The 13534-nt window shown below is 38.2% G+C and overlaps 1 protein-coding gene and 1 long non-coding RNA gene across 2 annotated transcripts in view; both read left to right on the forward strand.

Moving 5' to 3' along the window:
- Positions 1-1544: 1544 nt before the first annotated feature.
- LOC134217568 (uncharacterized) lies at positions 1545-2496 on the forward strand. The gene is made up of 3 exons (XR_009981094.1): positions 1545-1564; positions 1637-1705; positions 2193-2496. It is a non-coding gene; the product is annotated as an uncharacterized LOC134217568 (long non-coding RNA).
- Positions 2497-3236: 740 nt separating this feature from the next.
- Positions 3237-13534, forward strand: part of LOC134207890 (ras-related protein Rab-40C) — a 29174-nt gene continuing 18876 nt past the window's right edge. The window contains exon 1 of the mRNA XM_062683909.1: positions 3237-3683. The gene's annotated coding sequence lies outside the window, so the exon portion shown is untranslated. The remainder of the gene's footprint in view (positions 3684-13534) is intronic.

Here is a 13534-nt window from a genome sequence, read left to right on the forward strand (position 1 = left end):
GAACAAAACTGTTCAAAATACAATGGATTTTATTGTATTTGTAGAGTGAAACAATACGATTTTTGATTTCTCAGTAGTGACAGCTTTACTGTTCAACAATGCAATTTAAAGGGAAAAAATGTATATTTGGCCCTATGAGGCAAATATTGTTATATAGTTTATATGCAATGTAAAGCAAGGTTTCAAAAGTTATCAATGTATGAATTTTATGTACGGAAACGTTTCAAAAACAATTGTAAGTATTGTTACATTAGAGAAATATGTTGATGTATTGTATCCTCACTGTTGATACAATCTGTGCAACCATCAAGAAACAATGCATCCTATTGTATACCGTATATTGTATGGTAATTCAATTGTTTACACTATTGAACCAATAGTACATTTTTATCCGGGAAACGCTTGGTGATACGCTGAGACGAGACCTGCAAAGAGGAAAAAATGTAACTTCAGCTGCTGCCAGTCAACTGCTGTCACGAACTGTCAGGTGCAACCAGCAGCTTTTTGAGTGAAAGTATTGGTATCCCAAATAAAATATTCCACATCATTTTTGTTTTACCAAGACTTTTTTACTTTAACGAGTATTCCAAACTTTCCGTTTAGCTTGTTAATAATCAGTAATAAACCTGCACTAATAAAATTTCAATCCTAAAAGTTATTTGTGCTAAAGCTATAACATTTATTAGGAATGATGAACATTATTTTTATGGGTTTAAAAATAAACATCATTTTGCACCTCATGTATATGATAGGGTAAAAAATAACTCATAAAAGAAAAATAATATTTCTTATGTATGTGCAAACATAAACATTATGTTTAAAATTTAATAGCAAAATATTATATAGTTTCACATATATTGTCTATCCGGAACAAATTTATACCGCTTTTTATACCGAAGTTGGATTTTTCTCCAGATACAGGCAACTTTCCCAACTTCGGAAGTAGTGCGCTGGATTCGCCTAAAGATGCGCTAAACAACGCATCAACTAGTTTGACAGATAAAACTTCGGAAGAAAGTTCGGTTCGGAAGTCCCGACTTCCGAATTCTAAGTTGGTGCTACGCCGACAATAATTGTTACGTTTGCCGTTTCAAAACGAATAATGTGGTCGCGGGTCGCATACAGACAAGACTCCTCCAGAGCCAGCATCGATAATCAGTATAGACGAATCCAAGTAAAAATAAGAAGAAGACACACGACGGTGTTAACTTTGACAGATCCTACAGCTCAGCATAGGGAGATCATTTTAAAATGCTTATAATAAATTCTAGACAAAATGTAATTAAAATCTGATTGATGTATGATACGGAAAAAGTTCCGAACTGTATGATAGATACGTTTTTGGAAAAAAATCAAAAAATTGAGATAAGCTTCCAGATATGTAATTCGGAACTTTTTCCGTACCGTACATCAATCAGATTTTAATTACAATTTGTCTAGAATTTATTATAAGCATTTTAAAATCATCTCCCTATGCTGAGCTGTAGGATCTGTCAAAGTTAACACCGTCGTGTGTCTTCTTCTTATTTTTACTTGGATTCGTCTATCGATTGAAGACAAAATGGTAAGAAAATTTATTACTTTCTATTGTTAAGATTAAGCATTTCAATTTTGTGGCTCTATTTGGATCAAACAGGAATTGGACTACCCAATACCGACAAAACGCCAGGATTTTCAACCATTGTGCTGATTGCGATTGTTCCGAGTGTGAAGCTGGGTGCTGCGGATAGAGCCGCTTTTCTGCTCTCAAGCGAGTAGAGGGATATTTTGAAATCAATCCCATAAGCAAAATTATTTTGCAGTTACTTGGCTGTCAAACATTTCCCGCTCTTCAAATTTCTCTTTCCATGCTGCATGAAGGCGCACAAATGCGCGAGACTCTACATGACTTTACGATGGTTTACATACATTCCTGCTCCAATCAGCTGTTGAATCTCGTGAAATTTCGTAACGAGTGCTTTTTAATTGCATTCCTACTAATTTTCAACTCGAAATATAATGTGAAAATATTTGTTATAAATAATACAAAACTCAATCTAAGTTTATTTTTATTTTTTTCCCAAATAATAACAATACTTCTCAATATAGGATCTGAAACGAACATAACCACAATCTTCAATGTTTGGCTCCGGCACAATAGAAAAGTTTGGCTTCAGTCTGACAACCAAATCGATTCTATTCGCACCACCCAGGTGTGAAGTACGGAAGAAAATGAATAATATGGAGAAACTTCTGGAAGGAAGCTCACACCGAAGAAGAAGAAAGAAGCACGAAGAAGAACGAAGAATCGGGGATTCGCATTAACGACAGGACATCACGGAAAAGTGTACCTGTTGGTGTTCCGATATACTTTCGTTGGGAACTGGAGGAAATAGTATCAATTGATGTGCTGACTGGAGGTTACCGCTAGATTTTTGGCGATGATACAAAATCCTCTGACCGAAATTAGCACTGATTACAAACAGCCTAAGTATCGGATTGCGCCCCATATATCCAGTGGCGACACCTTCTACTCAGTACCCAACTCAACTTATCCGCAATCCAAATCCAGGAGCAAACCTTAGTCTCAGTAAATATTTGATTTGTTTTAAATAAATGCATTTTGATTACAATTAATGAAGTGTTTTTTATTCTTAATGTTTTATTTAATAATAATACCGAGAATAATACACCAATATAATTCATAAACTACAAACATAAATTCTATTTAGCGTGACAAATGAGTTTTAAAGATCTCACATATAAATTGTATTTGACATTACGGCATAGATTTCATTTGTCTGAGGCTTAATAACTTTTATGTTCGCAAACATACATATTATTTGTAATAGCAAATTGCAAAAATCTATGTAGTTTCACACATAATAAATATACGGAAATTTACCTCGGTGTGTGTTTTGTTCCCGGTATAAAAATCCTTATGAAAATGAATTAACTATTTCGTGAATTGGATACACTTTTATTGTGCTCGGAAGGGTCCACCTGGGGCTTAGGTGAAACAGTCAAGTAAACAGTTGAAACTCGATGGTCAACTGTGATGAAAAGAAGAACAAGTGTCAAAACAAGAGAAAAGAAGCAGCGTCTTTGCAGGTCTCGTCTCAGGTGATACGTAATTTACGATTGACTATCGAAATTTCTTCGGCACTCATGAGTGAAAATCCCGTCACTGAAAAATCATCGTCCGCGCAAAACGTCAAAGTGACGGCTTGAGTTCGCGGTTGAGAAAAAAAACACCTTTGACAGCAAAACGCTGAAAAAAGGAAAAGTTTACACACCACTCACTCAGGTCAGGTTTATTTATCGCTCTGTTGCAATTTTCCCCGCAGAAAAACGGCATAAATTTTTGTGCAATTTCGATAGTGAAAAGTGTCTCGGCAAGTGCGCGGTAAGTGAAAAATCAACGTGCATCGTGTGCTACACGAAACGGAAATATTCACCGATCGGATCGAATCGTCGCATTACACCCCATCCATTAGCCCAGCGATCCAGGAGAGAAGATTTTACTGCGCTGCAAGTGGCGAATCAGCCGAAAAAGACACAAAAAAAAGTTGGGAGAAAAAACTGAACGCCCGTCCCCCGCGCCACTCGGTATAGGGGCAGAACCGGATTCGGCCATTATCTGTTTCCGATCGGCAAGAACTTGGTGGCGAAATCAACGGAAACGGGTTCTTCGGTTCCGACGGGTGAGTGCACAGAAATTATTGTAATTTATTCAGCAACCCTTCAACTTCCACCCACACTGCGACCGAAACTGGATACTCCTCCGCTTGTCGCTATGTTTTGCCTTTCATCTCAATCGCGTATTTTTTCATTATTTTTTTTTAAATACTGGTGGGTGATTGTTTCCATCGCTAGATCCTCCATTCGGATGGTTGTGGGTTGGAGGGATGGTTAAGTGGTCACATTCCGGCTCGCAGATCGGTAGTCCCTGCTGTTCGTTTGTAGAAATAGTCAAACCCTCTTCGGCGGTGGTGACCTTGTATTTTAATTTATTCACAAATAACACATTCTTATTCGCTCACCAATCGCTTCCCCGAACAGGCGTCAGTAGTCTTCTTCCCTTCTCCTAGCGAAGTGAATTGTTTTATGCTTGAATTACAAAGTCGACACAAATCCATAGGTGATAATTATGCATTTTTTCTCATGTAGAAGTCTCTAAGTCAAATTTAAATATGGATTGTCACAAATTGAACCTATTATAGGAAGATTTGAAGGAGGGTGTATACTATGTATAGTATTATAAAGAGATGATAATGATTTATTATTATAATGTATTATGAGATGATATTAATTTGCTGGAGTAGATATTTCAATTCTGCTCTGAATCTTTCTGAGTAAATACTTGAGAGTAAAATTAAAAAAAAAAATACGAGTCAAGTACGAGACACTGAAGACGGGCTTACTGTGTTACGTATCTGTCAAAGGTACAATCAGGTGGTGGAATTAAATGGAATTGTACGAACTCGTCTTATGACAGGTATTGTAGATCCAGTTGAAAACCGAACTGAGCTCTCTGATTTTGAGTAAGTCAACTGAATTAAAAATTAATTCAGAATACCAGAAGTTTGGACATTATTCTTTCTTAACGTGGTAATTTAGTAATTGATGCTTTATTAAAAACGATAACCTGCTAGAACAAGACTTTTGCTCAGGTCAAGGAAGGTTACTTTTGGTAGATACAATTCAGAATACAGTGAGTTGAGTATAACATGGAAACAATTTGTTATGTACATTTGAATTCTACTAATACATTAAATTGCTTGTCTTAATGCTTACCTATTAGGAGGCTCAGCCCATTAGCCCTGTCCCTTCTTTAACCGTTAATGGTGCACATAATATCTGCACCCATAACAAATAACAAATGAGCGGGGCTAATGGGCCTACTTTATAGGATACAAGAAAGCTGCTTTCTCGAACGCGTGAGCCATTTTGTTCGAGATTCCACGGAGAGCGATCCCAGCATTGGAATCGAAGAGTTACAAGGCTGTTACAACAGTCGCGGATTTCGCGATTTTCGCGAATTTGTCGCGGATTTACCCTTCCAGTCGCGAAAATCGCGGTTCCGTCAAACATTGTCGCGAAAATCGCGGATTTATAACTACACTCTCGCGAAAATCGCGATTTCCTCAATTTAATTTTAGGATAAATTCAACATGTCGATTATTTGGGCGTTTGCAAAATAAGCAATCCGTCAAAGATCCAAACACATGGTATTCGAATAACCTTTCAATAGTCGTATGGATGTTGGTTTAAGTGGACACATAGAAAGTCTGTCGAATTGCATTTATAGATTACTGAAATGCCGAGAATTATTTATTTTATTGCCTAGAACTTTTGTGCCACTAATTTCGGAATTACAATTATGATTACTTGCGCTGCATAGAGGGTCAACGATAAAGTTGGATCAAACGCATTATTATTCACACATGCAACTGCTGGGACGGAACTGATAGCTGATCGAAGCTGTCTTTATTTATATGTTTTTGATTTATAATATTAGGTTCAACACCAATGAGGAAAGGAAACAGAAGGAAGGCATAGTTCAACAATGCACATATATTTTCTGTGGCTCGTGATATGGTTGAAGTGTTAACTATGCAGTTTTGGGTATTACATAAATTAGCAAATGTTCTTTCATTTTCTTTTCTATCGACAAATATGCCAATAGATTAGAAGCAAAAATATTGAAATCTCGCATTTATAAAACATGTTTTGAAGTACTATATACTATATTTTTGTTTGTCGCGGATTTGTTTCTTCAGTCGCGGATTTCAATTTGCCAGTCGTGGATTTTGCGGATTGGAATTCGACTAGTTTGTAACAGCCCTGGAGTTATCTCAGCATCGTGTAACGGTATTCTATATTTTCTTTGCGCGAGGGGACACGGTACACGCACGAGAGTGAAGATATAAAGGGCTACTAGCAAATGTATGCAGCCAATTCAGCTTAATGGATTCAAAAGTGCCCGTAAATTTGTTTACATTATATTGACAATTTTGCACTTATAACTAAGCCTACCTTACGACCTAATTTTGTGTCGAGCCGCTAATTGCATACTCGATGCTCTGGCGCAGCTGCTGTTGCAGGGGCCCCGCTTTCCAGAACCAGTCGTTCGAATGCGCTTGTCATCTGACCGCGCTCCTTGCGCTTCCACTCACTTACAGCATACAAGTCATTGCTTGACCCGCAGAGGCACTTAACAGTTAATTTTTGATCTAGCAGAAGTCCTAAATATTTAGCTTCGCTAGACCAATTAATTGGAACCCCATTCATAGTGACAATATGTCTGCTAGAAGGTTTCAAATAAGAAGCTCTCGGCTTTTGTGGGAAAATTATAAGCTGAGTTTTGGAAGCATTCGGGGAAATTTTCCATTTTTGCAAGTAAGTGGAGAAAATATCCAAGCTTTTTTTGCAATCTACTACAAATGACACGAAGGCTACGCCCTTTGGCTGAGAGACCTGTGTCATCTGCAAACAAAGATTTTTGACACCCTGGTGGTAAATCAGGTAAGTCAGAAGTAAAAATGTTATACAATATGGGCCCCAGTATGCTGCCTTGGGGAACACCAGCTCTAACAGGTAATCTATCAGATTTAGAATTCTGATAGTTTACCTGCAGTGAGCGATCTGATAAATAATTTTGGATCAGTTTAATAATGTACAGAGGAAAATTAAAATTCATCAATTTTACAATCAAACCTTCATGCCAAACACTGTCAAATGCTTTCTGTATATCAAGAAGAGCAACTCCAGTCGAATATCCTTCAGATTTGTTGAGCCGAATTAAATTCGTTACTCTTAATAACTGAAGGGTGGTTGAATGCCCATGGCGAAAACCAAATTGCTCATCAGCAAAAATAGAATTGTCAATAATATAAACCATCATTATATTCAAAATAATCTTTTCAAACAGTTTGCTTATTGAAGAAAGCAAACTGATTGGGCGATAACTAGAAGCCTCAGTTGGATTTTTGTCCGGCTTCAAAATAGGAACAACTTTGGCGTTTTTCCATTTATCTGGGAAGTATGCCAATTGAAAACATTTGTTAAATAAATTAACCAAAAAGGATAAAGAGCTTTTTTGATAAGTATGTAGAAAATACCATCATCACCCGGGGCTTTCATATTTTTAAATTTTCTAGTAATAGATCTCACTTCATCCAAATTAGTTCCCAACGAAGGGTCAAAAACATTCTCTTGATTGAGAATGTCTTCGAAGCTCCGTGTAACCTGGTCCTCAATTGGACTAGTGAGACCTAGACTAAAATTATGGGCACTCTCGAACTGCTGAGCAAGTTTTTGAGCCTTTTCGCCATTTGTTAATAAAATTTTATTTCCCTCTTTAAGCGCTGGAATTGGCTTTTGAGGTTTTTTAAGAATTTTCGTTAATTTCCACAAGGGTTTCGAACTGGGATCCAACTTCGAGACATTATTCTCAAAGTTGGTATTTCTCAGAATAGCGAAACGTTTTTTAATTTCATTTTGCAAATCTCGCCAAATAACTTTCAACGCGGGATCGCGAGTTCTTTGGTATTGCCTTCTTCTCACATTTTTAAGACGGACCAGTAGCTGAAGATCATCGTCAATAATAATGGAGTTGAATTTAATTTCACATTTAGAAATTGCAATGCCTCTGGCTTCGACAATTAAATGTGTCAACGATACGAGAGCATTATCAATATCACTTTTGGTATCGAGAGGAATATCAACATCAAAATTCCTATCGATATACGTTTTATATAAATCCCAATCAGCTCTATGATAATTAAAAGTAGAGCTGATTGGATTATAAATGTCTTCTTGTGAGATTTCAAACGTCACAGGAAGGTGATCAGAGTGAAAGTCAGCATGAGTTACCAATTGGCCACACAGCTGACTTGAATCCGTTAAAACTAAATCAATTGTAGAAGGATTTCGACTGGAAGAAAAACAAGTTGGTCCATTGGGATATTGAATAGTATAATATCCCGCAGAACAATCTTCAAATAAAATTTTACCATTGGAATTGCTTTGAGCATTATTCCATGAACGGTGCTTGGCATTGAAGTCACCAATTACGAAGAATTTTGATTTGTTGCGAGTCAGAATTTGAAGATCAGCTTTCAACAAATTCTGTTGCTGCCCATTGCATTGAAAAGGCAAGTAGGCTGCAGTGAAGGAAAATTGTCCAAAATTTGTTTCAACAGAAACTTTCAAGGTTTCAAAAACTTTGGTTTCGAACGAAGAAAATAATTTATGTTTGATACGTCTATTGATGACAATGACAGGCGCTGTCAAGACGATCATTTCTGTAGATATAATAATTTGGATCTCTTTAATGGAGAGTCCTGGTTTTAAATAAGTTTCTGTTATAATGGCAATATGCACATTATGAACTGTTAGGAAGTTGAATAATTCATCTTCCTTACCCTTTAGAGAGCGGGCATTCCAATTTAGAACTTTCACACAATTATTTGGATCCATTTTAACGGAGTCCGATAACAATTTTTTGTGTAACCTGAACAGCTTCAGGAATGGTATTTGCTTTGAACATTGCATCAATCATGTGATGCAATTGTTCAGTTAAAAAATCAAAATCGGAAGCAGTCATGCTACCTGAATCGGCAACATGACCGTTATTTTCCGTTGGGACATGGGTATAAACCTCCTTTTGAGAAAAGAAATTTTGTCTACCAGCAGCGATGTTTGCATGCGTAGGTACATTGAAAAAATTGGAATTTACTGAAGTGCTTGCTACCCGTTGACGAGCGGCAAAATTTGTTTGTGAATTTTGGTGGGTATGAATTGCTCGACCGGTAACTGGTTTCGAAATTTGAGCGTTTGAAAAATTTCTACCCGTCGAATCTGGGATCCGATTGGAATTTCCCGTCATCAATTTTGCACGGGAATTCAAAAATTTTTTGCGTGAAGGGCATTCCCAGAAATTGGATTTATGATTGCCCCCACAATTTGCGCACTTAAATTTATTGGAATCTTCTCTCACAGGACATGCGTCCTTGGCGTGAGAGGTTCCACCACAAATCATGCAATTAGCATCCATGTGACAATGTTTGGTTCCATGACCCCACTTTTGGCACTTACGGCACTGGGTGGGGTTTTGAAAATTTCCCCCAGGCCTGCGGAAATGTTCCCATGTAACACGGACATGAGACATAATACAGGCCTTTTCCAAACTTTTTATATTATTTAGTTCACTTTTGTTAAAATGAACTAAATAAAATTCTTGAGAAATGCCATCTTAATTACTTGGACTGGTGAAAATCCAAGTAATTGAGAAATTTTAATCTCATCCAGTGATTTGTCATCACTGGGGAGACCTTTCAAGACGACTTTGAACAATCGCTCAGTTTTGTCGTCGTATGTGAAGAATTTATGGCGCTTCTCAGTTAAATACTGAAGAAGACGTTTGCGATCGTCAAAGGATCCCGGCAAAACGCGGCAGTCACCCTTCCTAGCAATCTGAAATGAAACCTTGATCCCCTGAAGGTTACTCAAGATTTCATTCCGAAAGCCAGAAAACTCGGCAACAGATACCACAATTGGCGGAATCCTTTGTTTGTTCGCATGAATCGAATCACCTGGGCTTGGGCAGGACGGTCTTGAAACCTTGTTTCTTTGAAGGAAGTGGAGAATTCAGAGACTCCCCCTTCCTCTTGTTTTTGTTAATACTCATTGCTGAGCGTGGAGACGTGACCTTCTAAGAGTTTTTTTTTTCCAGAACGGTGTCCCTGCAGGATTACCACCGCTTGTCGGAATTTTACTTCCGCAAACGGGTCCAACGTAAAACGTAGGCACGGGTCCTTGCAAAGATCGTAACGGGATCAGTGGGTACAAATAGCGCTGAGAAGCACCGTTGAAATTAAAATAGCTTCGGGTAGTATTAAAAACTTCCTTCCGCAAAGAAAGAAAGAACCGCACAGCACGAAAGCACGATGCGGTCTATCGATATGACTTAATATGCCATTCTCAAAGTACTTCTTTCTTCGCACGAATAGTGCTGAACAATCACACAGCAGATGTTAAGAGGTCTCAATCCCACAATCACAGAAGCGACAGATATCAGTTTGACTTCTGTTTATCTTTTTCAAATGATATCTTGCCGGACAATGACCTGTAAGCAAACCAATAATTATTTTCAGAGAACTTTTTTTCAGGCTCAACAATTTATTCGACATTTTCTTGTTTGGAGTGATGAACTGTTTAGCCTGTCTTAAGGCTTTCGACGCAATCCAGCTCGACTGTATAGTATTATCTTTCCAGTTTTTAATCTCCATTTGTATAACACATTTAGAAGCTCCGCAGAAAGGTTCGGGTCCTATGAACTGGACATTTGAACCTTGTCTTGCGAGTAAATCCGCTTTTTCATTTCCTTTGATGTCACAATGTCCCGGCACCCAGTACAGATGCATTTGGTTTGAAATAGCTAGTTGTTTCAACAATTTTATGCATTCCCAAACCAATTTAGACTGGCATTTGAATGATTTTAATGCATTTAGAGCGGCCTGGCTATCTGAAAATATACAAATCCGGGCATGTCTGTATTTTCTTTGCAAGCATACGAATGCGCATTCTAAGATTGCATATATGTCTGCAAGGAAAACAGTAGTCCACTTTTCCATTGGTATTGATAAGTTTAGTCCTGGGCCTGTGATTCCTGCTCCAGTACTGTCATTCATTTTTGATCCATCTGTGTAGAACTTAATCGATCCTGGTGGAATATTTGGTTCTCCTAATTCCCATATTTGGCGGTCTGTTTGAACTACTTTGTATGGTATATCTAGGTTCAGCCTCTTTTCCATCCAGTCTTCGTTCATTACTACGATTGGATTAATAGGAAAATCTCTCAGTATACTAAGATGTCCTAAAAGATTGCCATCTAAAACTCGTTACATCTTCGTAATCTTAGTGCACATTTTCAGCTTCCATTCGCACGTATTGATGCAATAGTAGCTTATAAAGAGCTGCTTCTAATGCTCTCGATGATGTACTATGCATTGCACCTGTTATGGCCGTACAAGCCAAACGTTGTATTTTGTCCAATTTGTATTGTGTCGTTTTTTGGTTTATCTTCGGCCACCAAACTAATGACGCGTATACTATTCTGGGTCGTACAATAACCATATATATCAAATGAATCATTTTAGGTTTAAGTCCCCATTTCTTTCCATACGTTTTATTACTTATCCATAGAGCGTTTGTAGCTCTGTTAACTACGTGTTCTATGTGTAAGTTCCAATTGAGTTTATCATGTAAGATGACACCCAGGTATTTAACACTTGAAGAATATTTTAGAGTTGTTGTGTCAATTGTCAAGCTTTTTAGCGTAAACTTTTTTCTACGAGTGAATGGAACTAAAACAGTTTGTGCAGGATTTATATTTAAGCCTTCGTTAAAGCACCATTGCAAAGTGCAGTTCAATGCAGCTTGCATTCTTTCAGAGATTATCGAATCAAATTTTCCTCGAACTATTATGACAACGTCATCAGCAAAACCAATAACCTCGAAACCTTGTTCTACTAGTTTGTTTAGAAGATCATTAACTATGAGAGACCAACAAAGGAGATAATACACCTCGCTGCGGACAACCTTTAGTGGTCTTGATTTTTATAATTGAGTCTCCCAATTCGGCATATACTTTTCTATTATTCAGCATTTCCATAATCCAGACTGTAATTAGCTTTTCAAAGTTCATTTTTTCCATCGATTTTTTCATAGATTTATAAGGGGTTATCCACAAATTACGTAAGGGTTTATTTGCCATTTTTTAACCCCCCTCCCTCCCTTGTAAGGCATCATAAGATTTTCAAAGACCCCCCTCCCCTCCCTAACATCTTAGTAAGATTTCATTTTTTTCATTAAAATTATTCAAATTTGCTTGTGAAATGTTTTTAAAGCAGTTTATGTTTTTATTGAAGCTTTGGATAAAAAAGAAAGTTGAATAAAAAATTAGAAATCAGTTTTGGCGCAAACGAATCAGCAGAACCATCAATTTATGTGCTCTTACGATTGAGCAAACATAAATGATTAATCAGCTGCTGTGAACTCATTTGTTACCCAGGCTTCGACAGCTTGAACCTCAGCAAAATAATCGTCCATTGATTGTGGCGTGAAATCAGTTGCGTTGTCGGTATCAACATCCTCTTCATCCATCCAGTCAACGTCTTCAGCTCCTGTGTAATCGTCACGGATCACACACAGCAATTCCTTACATCGGCGAGCTGCTACTCGCACGGGACGAACTTTACCAGATTGTTTGTTGCACGAAGATCCATGAACCGATTTAGTGTGTATACCAGCAGCTTTCATCGATGCGAAATACAAACCACAAGTCTTACAGGTTCTTTGCTTGATTTCATTACGAAGCGAAGGACAGTACATGTCGTATGGTACATTAACCATGTCAGAATCAACAGGTATAGGTACACCCAATGCAAGACGCTGGAACAGAGGCAAAAACCGATCTGTCTGTTTTACATCACCTGGTCTTGGTACCATGATACCCGCACTAGATTGTCTCAATGGGCAAGGTGGTGGAAGAAACCTGTTTGGTAAAACATAGAGAAAGCTACTTCGGAATGGCTTGCAGCATCCAGCATTTTCACATTTAACGATTTGCAAGGCATATTGAGATTCGCGTACATGGTCCTTGTACCACTCATGATCTGGCAAGCTAGGAGGATCACATGCTTTCCTTGGTTCTTTATATTCGGCTACAATCGGGAATCCATCAATGACCAATGCACTCCATAGTTGACCCAATGCTTCACCCGCTGCTGTGAAGTTTTTCTTTTCGAGTTCTCCATCTATGGTTTTACCTCTTTCATCAAGATGGGATCCATATGAATCTGCAGGCAGGATCACTCCAGCTAGTTGGGAGCTGAGTGGCGCCATTTTCCGCTCTACGCGATTGAACGCGCTTCTTCCAGGCGCATTGGTCATCACAAGCATTGCATCAAGGTCATACCGAAGAAAGTGTTGCACAGCATACAAAATAACTTTTGGGTATCTATAATGAAAAATGGATTTAACTGAAATACACATCTATACGTATATGAGAGCCAAACCTCGGATTTTCGTCAGGGCCCCCATCGACGGAGATAATCATGACCGGTTTTACAAATCCATCTTCAGTTTTCATGAAACTTTGAAAAGCTTCAACATCCATCAAAGTATCTAGATCATCCGAATGCGTTGCGGCATTGGAAGCAGCATGCTTGAGGCTTCTAATAGCAATATACGTTGGCCCTGAATAAGTCACAGCTTCTGGATAGCCTTGTCCATGTGGTTTAATTACAATCGCACTGTAGACGGAAGGTGTAAGTTTGTGTTTTGGGGCTACTACCCAGTCATGGTCAGGTAGACTAACTCGGTACTCAAGGTGCATAAGTAGAGGTGACTGTTTGTGTGCCGCTGTGAGTCCAATCGGGACTTTAGCTTTGTCGTCCTGACTGATAAAGTTAACCTGATCGCCACCCAGCAGTGAGGCAATGGATGCAATGTTTCGAATTGTTGAGACGCAGAACGTACTATCTGG

The sequence above is a fragment of the Armigeres subalbatus genome, chromosome 1, assembly GCF_024139115.2.
Source record: "Armigeres subalbatus isolate Guangzhou_Male chromosome 1, GZ_Asu_2, whole genome shotgun sequence".
NCBI lineage: Eukaryota > Metazoa > Arthropoda > Insecta > Diptera > Culicidae > Armigeres > Armigeres subalbatus.